Here is a 7390-nt window from a genome sequence, read left to right on the forward strand (position 1 = left end):
CTCTGCAGATGAGCAACATGGCAGCCCCTTCATATAATAACCCTTTTACATACTCTGTTTTGTATCTATTCATGGAGTTGCATAGAAATCACCAGGTAGAGAATGGCTGGCATTAAAAGTGAGGTTATCTGTGAGATACTGAATGCCTCATTCTTTGGAGCATGGGATTAGCGGGGATACACAGTATGGCAGCTAAGTATAGTCACTATTAGGAGCGTGCACCAGATGGTACCACTCTGTATAAATACTTCCTATCATTGCAGCTGTAGGTTTTCCTGCTGTTACATATTTGTCTGGTGTATAATCGTAGCCCAAAATATACTGGTCTATGCGCCACTCCAGCAGTGATGAGCTCATGTGAGAACCATGCTCACAGACCCAGCCAGCCAGCGTTTGCAACCTGCCCACTAGTGAGGGAGGCACTGCAGACCCAGACACTTGCTCAACACCTGCGACACAAGCATCCTCCCCGATTTTCTCCTTCCCCTGTGGCTAGGAATCCTTAATTCCCTGAAACACCTCCTTTGCTCTGTCTTGATGGGCCTTGAGCTGTAAATTTCTTGTGGCAGGAGGTCGTTTTAATTAAACAATTTAAATTGTGGAAAGTGAATGAGGGGAGTTAAAGAAAAGGAAAAGGTATGTCTTCAAGGATGAAAAAGAAAACAGTGAAAATGTATTAGAAATTTTAGCAGTCATTAAATAGACGTGACAAGAATGCTAGAAGTGATATAGAAAAAAAAAAGAAGTAATGAATAAATATTCCAGCTCTGGATTTGAAAAAAGGCAGAAAAAAGGACACTCATTACAGAGCAAAGTCCTCTCTAGTCCATAAGTAATATAAGATTATGTTAAACAACATCTATCTGAAAGAAGGGCAGCAGGCCTAGATAAGCCACAAAGCAGCTGGCTCTGGTGTCAATTTTCAGTAAACCCTGGCATGCTTGGCTAGTTCTCAATGTCTGACATAATAGTAATTAGAGCTAGTCAGCAGTTACTCACTAAGAGGTCTTGCTGGTGCTATAGGTGGAAAATTTCCATTCATTTTACTTGAAATTTCAATGGAAGTTTTACTGAAAATGTGCTACTGCAACAAAATTCTGGCAGAATACAGGCAGACCCCAGTGGAAACCTGCCTGGTTTTCCATTAACCTGCCTGACAAGGTGCTGGGGGGGTCCCAGGGCTTACAGCTCCTGGACTCCACCTCCCCTGGCAGCTGGGTCCCCCAGGAGGGGGACCTGCTATAGGGCCAGCCTGCTGACACCCAGCCCAGGTGCTTTGGCTGGGGATCCAGGATGATCTTGGGGTTGCAGAGTTTCTTCCCATGGAGCCTTGCCTCAGTGCTGCAGTGGCAATCCTGTCAATATCTCCATGGTATATTGTGTTGTTCAGTAGCATCTTGAAAAAAAAAAAAAAAAAAAACCACCAACAAAAACACCTGAAGAATGTTTTTGGTTAATTAAATCATCACTTACTACAAACACTTAAAAACTTGTGCTGAACCTGAGTGATAAAGACTGTTTTCTTAAGAGCACGGGAGATATGAAGCTGGAAGGGATCTCAGGTAACTTCCTATTCCTCACCTGGGTTAGCTAACAGTCTTAGGTTAGTGTTTGCAGACAACAACATTGGCTCTAGCTGCTCATTTCAGATATTTAGTAAAGTCCAGGAGAAAAAAAAAAAAAAAAAAAGGCTGTGCTAACTGGTCTCACAACCACTAAAACCTGTGAAGAGCTGCTCTTTCCAGCTACACAGGAGACACCACTGATAACTCAGTACCCTCTGGATGCTGAGGTGTCAGGGGGCATTCACAGTGCTGCAGAGCTGCTGCCTTCATTAGCAAAGCATAACAGTGAAAGGAGTTATTTCATGTGGAGCCTAAGTCCCCCTGCCCACCTGGTGAGTCAAGTTCTAAACCCAATGCATCATATAATGATAAATAGCTTTGGAAATCTACACACTGTCCTAATTTTGCTACATAAAATGAGATGGAGACCTTGTTCTGTTAGTGACAATGAAACAGAAGGTGTTTATCACCCAGCAGAAGCAAAGCTAAACATAAAAGGATGCTCACTTGGCCACAGCTCTCCAGGACACTTTGAAGTGGATGTTTCAAGTTCCACATGCTCAAATGGAAAGTGTTCACAGCATTCATTCACCTTTACATGCAGCATGCACCTCTCCTGACACATTTATCTTAACGCCTGGGAAAGCTACCTGTCCTCAGTAACAGATTGTCTACACGTAAATTATTACCTAGCTGTTTTTCCCAAAAGGAGGGTCCATGCAGGAAGCAATGGCTGCATGCCATCAGCATCAGCCTTCTTTTCCCTCTCTGACCAAGGTGAAACTTTTGCCTTTTCCACCACAGAGAATCCAACCCTTCCCACCCTTTCCCTCTGAGATGTTTGGGTTTAGCTTTTACACAAGCAGCTCAAGGAATTGACTCTAGTTTCTAGACTGCCATGGTCAAACTACTCCAACAAACAGCTTCATGTGCATGAGCTAATACAAGCGCTCACACTAAGATTGACACTTCTCCTTTGAATCCTCACCTTTAACTTGGTCCATCCTGAGCAAACTTAGAGGGCTTAGCACAAAACGTTTCTGAATGTCCCCACAAAGAAGCAGCTGCTGAGGCAGACAGACACCTTTGCACACACCCCACCTCAATTACTGTTTCCTACAGGTCACTTGGTAGTCTCCCCTCAGCTTGCAACAACACCTCCTCACCATTCAGAGGCACTTCAGCCTAATATATTACTAATGGACAGAAATATTTGCCCTACTTATGTCCTCAAAGCCCTGTTGCATGAGTTAGGAGCCACCTGTTTCCCTCCTTCAGCTACAGAGTGATAAAGTTACATATATCTGGAACCTGCAATGAACTGATATAAATCTGATGGGGCCTGGGCTGTCTTAATACACCCCTTTGCTCTTAATAGTGGTTTTGCACTCTACAGTTCATTTTATTAACCTTCTGCAAAATGCCATTCAGACCTTTTTTTTTAATCCAGCCTCAAAGAAAACAAATATTTGAATTACCCCTGCTTTTACACTTGTGGGTAACTGGGCAGATACAGGTTCAACAGAAAATTATATTCCCCATTATTTTCTCCAGGAAATCTTATGTCAAACCTTAGGCTGTTGCAGGGAATGTGGTTCCTTATATTGCTTATGAAGAGTCTTCAAGACACTGAATATTGCTACTAACCTCACCGATATCAAGCTGTGTAAACATCCGCCCACAATGCAGCTAAAGCAACAGTAGGCAATTAAAGCAACTATGTTCCTAGAAGCTATTGGGAAATCAAATACAAGATTACTCAGAAAGCAAGTTTCCCTGAAATTGTCTCCAATGCCCAAGACCTCATAGTACTACGTGAGATACACCAAATTGCATTCAGTCTAACAGCATTCATGGTGAGGTGAGTCAGGCAACCTAGTCAGGGATAACTCATTTTCTTACACACACTGCCAGAGCCATGAAAAGACGTTTTGGTTAAATGGGCATATTTTACCTGGCTTCAGGTACAAAAGACAAGGACAAGTTCAATCTTTCTGTAAAAAAAGAGGGTATCCCTGGCATTCTCTTGATGGGACCAAAACCATTTCCCTCCCATAAACAATACCACCAGCAGCAAAGGGATCACATCCTTAACTTCAGAAGTTGGGAGCATGCAGTTAATACCAGCTCAGTCTGTGCTTCAGCTGCTTTGAAGCACAACAGCTACCATGAGGGCTAGGTTACTTATTCAGTAGAGGGGAAGTTTTGCTAAAACACTGGAGTCAACTAAGTGCCAAAGTCCTTAGCCAGCAACTTCCAGATTCAATGCCAAATCAGAGAAAAACCTCACAGCTGTGTGCCCGTGTGAAAAAGTATTTTACAATACTTAGTACAGCCTGATAGAATATTTGATTTGTTATCATGGTAAACACCAGGAAGCAAGCTACTAGAATGAGAATAAGAAAAGTCTCCTGCAGTCAAACTGGATTGTTTCAGTGCCAAAGGAAATTTTTTTCACTTTCACTTTTGTTTTTTCTATTAATCATACGCCCCACAATCAGTGAATAATATGAACTAAGCAGTGTAAGGGTACTAGCAATAAAATGTGAACCCCAGGAGAAGAGGGCCTGCAGGGCATGCTGAGCATTGCCTTCTGGCACCATCAAGTCAGACATAGCATTTTCTCTTCTTTAATCAGCAACCAGACATGCAACTTTTTTGCCCTGTTGGACACCAAAAAACCCCAAGTTGCACAAGCAAGCATTTGAAACTAGTAGCAGGTCACCCCAAAAGTCCATACCCACTCTCCTGTCACAGAAGACTGTGCCACACACTCCAGCCTCAGCAGCAGCTCCCAGGAACAGCTTTCTCCGAGAGCTGAAACTAGAAACCTGCTCATTGTAGTCCAGATTCCCCTCCCAAAAGCTAAAAATAGCTCTCCTGCAAACTTGTTTGGTGAGAAAAACAACAAAGGACAGTGAAATGGAAAGACCTTCAGAATTTTTAAACATTATTACTGAGTAACTGGGGAAGAGATGGGAGACGGGCCCTTTTAGCCTTCTGCAATACGACGTTTAGCACATGTGAAGAAGACCTGTTGCTTTTGTGCTCCCAGTTTCCATGTGCTGAGATTTCATCTGAGCACGAGAAACTACTCCATCATTTTCTTTGATTCTTATATTCTGCCTATCTTCATCCTTTGATATTTTCTAGTGTTCGCACCAGAGGTCTATGTTGGTTACTACAGCTATCTATACATTGTATTTTAGCATCTATTGTAAAAATCACCAGGGATTAAAAAATCACTAGTTATATCTGTCCCCTTAAGGAACAATGAAGAATTTTTTTATTTGCTCTGGTAACTTTACTAGTACATTCACGTTGGTGTATAGCCATGCTGAAGGTGGTGAACAGAAGACAAGGAACAAACGTTCACCAGAATGATGGGTTCCACCGTCTGATCCTCACTTCGAAAGGGAGATATGAAAACTTCTCTCTTTCACTTGGAGTGCAGAAGGTGGGGAACTAAGAAAATACTAACTTTTCTCCAACATCTGCTTAAAGATCAGCCATGTGCTCTGCTCTCCTCATTCCTGAACACAAAAATACTTTGCTCATGACAATTCTCATGGAAGGAGATGACCTGGAGAGTGCTGATGTGCAAATGAATTCACCAGAATGATTGCTGCTGCTTTGGGGAGACATGGAATCTGTGATGGATAATACACAAACACACATCACTATAGCAACACTCACACTAATATATGTTTGCACAAAAGTCCAATCCTTGTGGGACTCATTTGAGCCTTCACGAAAAGTTTCAACTAGCCAATGAAAGAGCAGACACAATCCCATGAGATAGAGATGGCCAACACACCATATATTGCATGAATTACTAGTCACTTGGGGCTGAAACAAGTGACAGGAAATAGTTTCTGAGAAAACCAGCATCTGACTGAAACCATCCAGAACTAACTAAATAACAAATGTATTCATAAAAATCCAGGCCTTCCTATTACAATGCACAGGAATCAGTAAATACAGAGTTAACTGCTTGCCCAGAGAGTTAGATCATCTCTGCTAAGGCATGCAGACTTGATATACCATATACCTAGTACCAGCTGGCATGAAGTTACTCTAGTAAAGCAAGTAGAAAAATTCACATGCACCCATAGACAAGTGGCAACCAAATCACAAGAAGGAACATATTAAACATGTTCCTGAAATAATTTCCCTTCTTCTGTTTTAAGGATCCCCATATATTGTCTTTTAATTGAAGAAAATCATGCAAGCACTAATACAGGTTAACTTTAAGCATGTGCTTTATTCCATCACGTCTGTCACCCCTGTATAAAATATCAGTTACAGCATAATCCTCTGGGCTTTTTTCTGGGGTGTCATTGTTCTCTGATATTCATTGAAATCAGGAACACAAAACATCACATGTCAAGCACCTGACATACTGAACAAAATGTGCAATATTTCTAGCTTCTGAGATAAAATCACCTTATATTTACATTTATCCTGCACACAGAGAATTGAGTTGAATATCAAACGATACATTTGGATTCAGTTTACAGTGATCTACTGATAATATTAATGTGTCTTTTGAAAGCATTCTACTCCGTTACATCCAAAGTTCAAATAGATTTTAACCTTAGTGAGGTAAAATCCCAATCAGAAACCAAAAATGTAACATAGAATAGTAGTAGTAGTAGCAGTAGTAGCTGAAATTTTGTCCCATCATCAGAAAGAGCATTTGGCAGCTGCCCTCTGGCATATCTGTCCATAGTTATAACCTTATCAAAGGATAGGCAGAAGGAAGGCAGGGCTACAACATGACAGCAGAAAGCTCATTAATCCAGTCCTGAGATTTATGCAACATAAGGAAATGTATTTTGCATTTTCTTTTTCAGTGTCTCTCATCACACTGATGAGCCTCAGCCTAGAACAATGCAATTTTTAAGACAACCAGTCTATGTGGGTGGCTATTTTAAAGATTTCTGGACAAAGCTACATATCACAGAGGCCACAGAGTTGGAGGAAGCTGTGGCTGTGTGAACAGTGTATTGTTGACACAAGGCAAGATGTCTTTGTTTATTAGGCACTGATTAGATCTTTTTTTGTATTAAATGCCCTTTCCTAATTGGCACTGCTTGCTGGCATGCCTCCATGTGAACTGTTAGCCCAGCAACAGCCTTTAGCCAAAGGAATCAGAAACAGCCAGACACTTGCCCCAACCAGTGCCTGTGGACAATCCCTCTGGCACTTCTGCCTGAAGAAAGCATCCAGCCACATATCTCTGACAAGAGTTTTCAGCATTAGCAAAAAAATATAAACTGCTAACAGTCAGACATTAAATCTTTCCACAAGAGGGGAGAGAAGTGAACCTAGCCGCAGCAGTCATTGGCTGCTTGCCGGCCGTTAGGATCACCCACGCTGGTATTGCACCTAGCAGTGCCCAGACAACCTTTCCAGAGGTTGTCGGAGTGGCTTGAACCCAGCAGGCTGGTTGTGCCCTGAAACTATGGATGAGCATGTCCCTTCCAGTGGCTCTGCTGTGGGGGCTGCATTTCCAACAAAGGGTAGTAACATCAGAGAGGGCAAGTGATATTTCAAATGCAGAACCCCCTTCTCCAGTGAACATGTGCCTGTCCATCATCATATGCAGGGTCACTGAAGGCAGCTACCTGATATTCTTTAACTCTCAGTTTATGAGTAAAGTTGATGCTAAAACAAATCAACTGATACCTGTTCTCTGAGCTAATCTGTCTATTGTAACCAACAAAACTGCTTATGTTTGCATTTGATTCTCTGTATGAGGAAAGAAAATTTATCTTTGACATTTCTGGCAATGTCAAACAGCTCTGCACTTAGTAACACAT

The sequence above is a fragment of the Strix aluco genome, chromosome 5 (genome assembly GCF_031877795.1).
Source record: "Strix aluco isolate bStrAlu1 chromosome 5, bStrAlu1.hap1, whole genome shotgun sequence".
Lineage (NCBI taxonomy): Eukaryota > Metazoa > Chordata > Aves > Strigiformes > Strigidae > Strix > Strix aluco.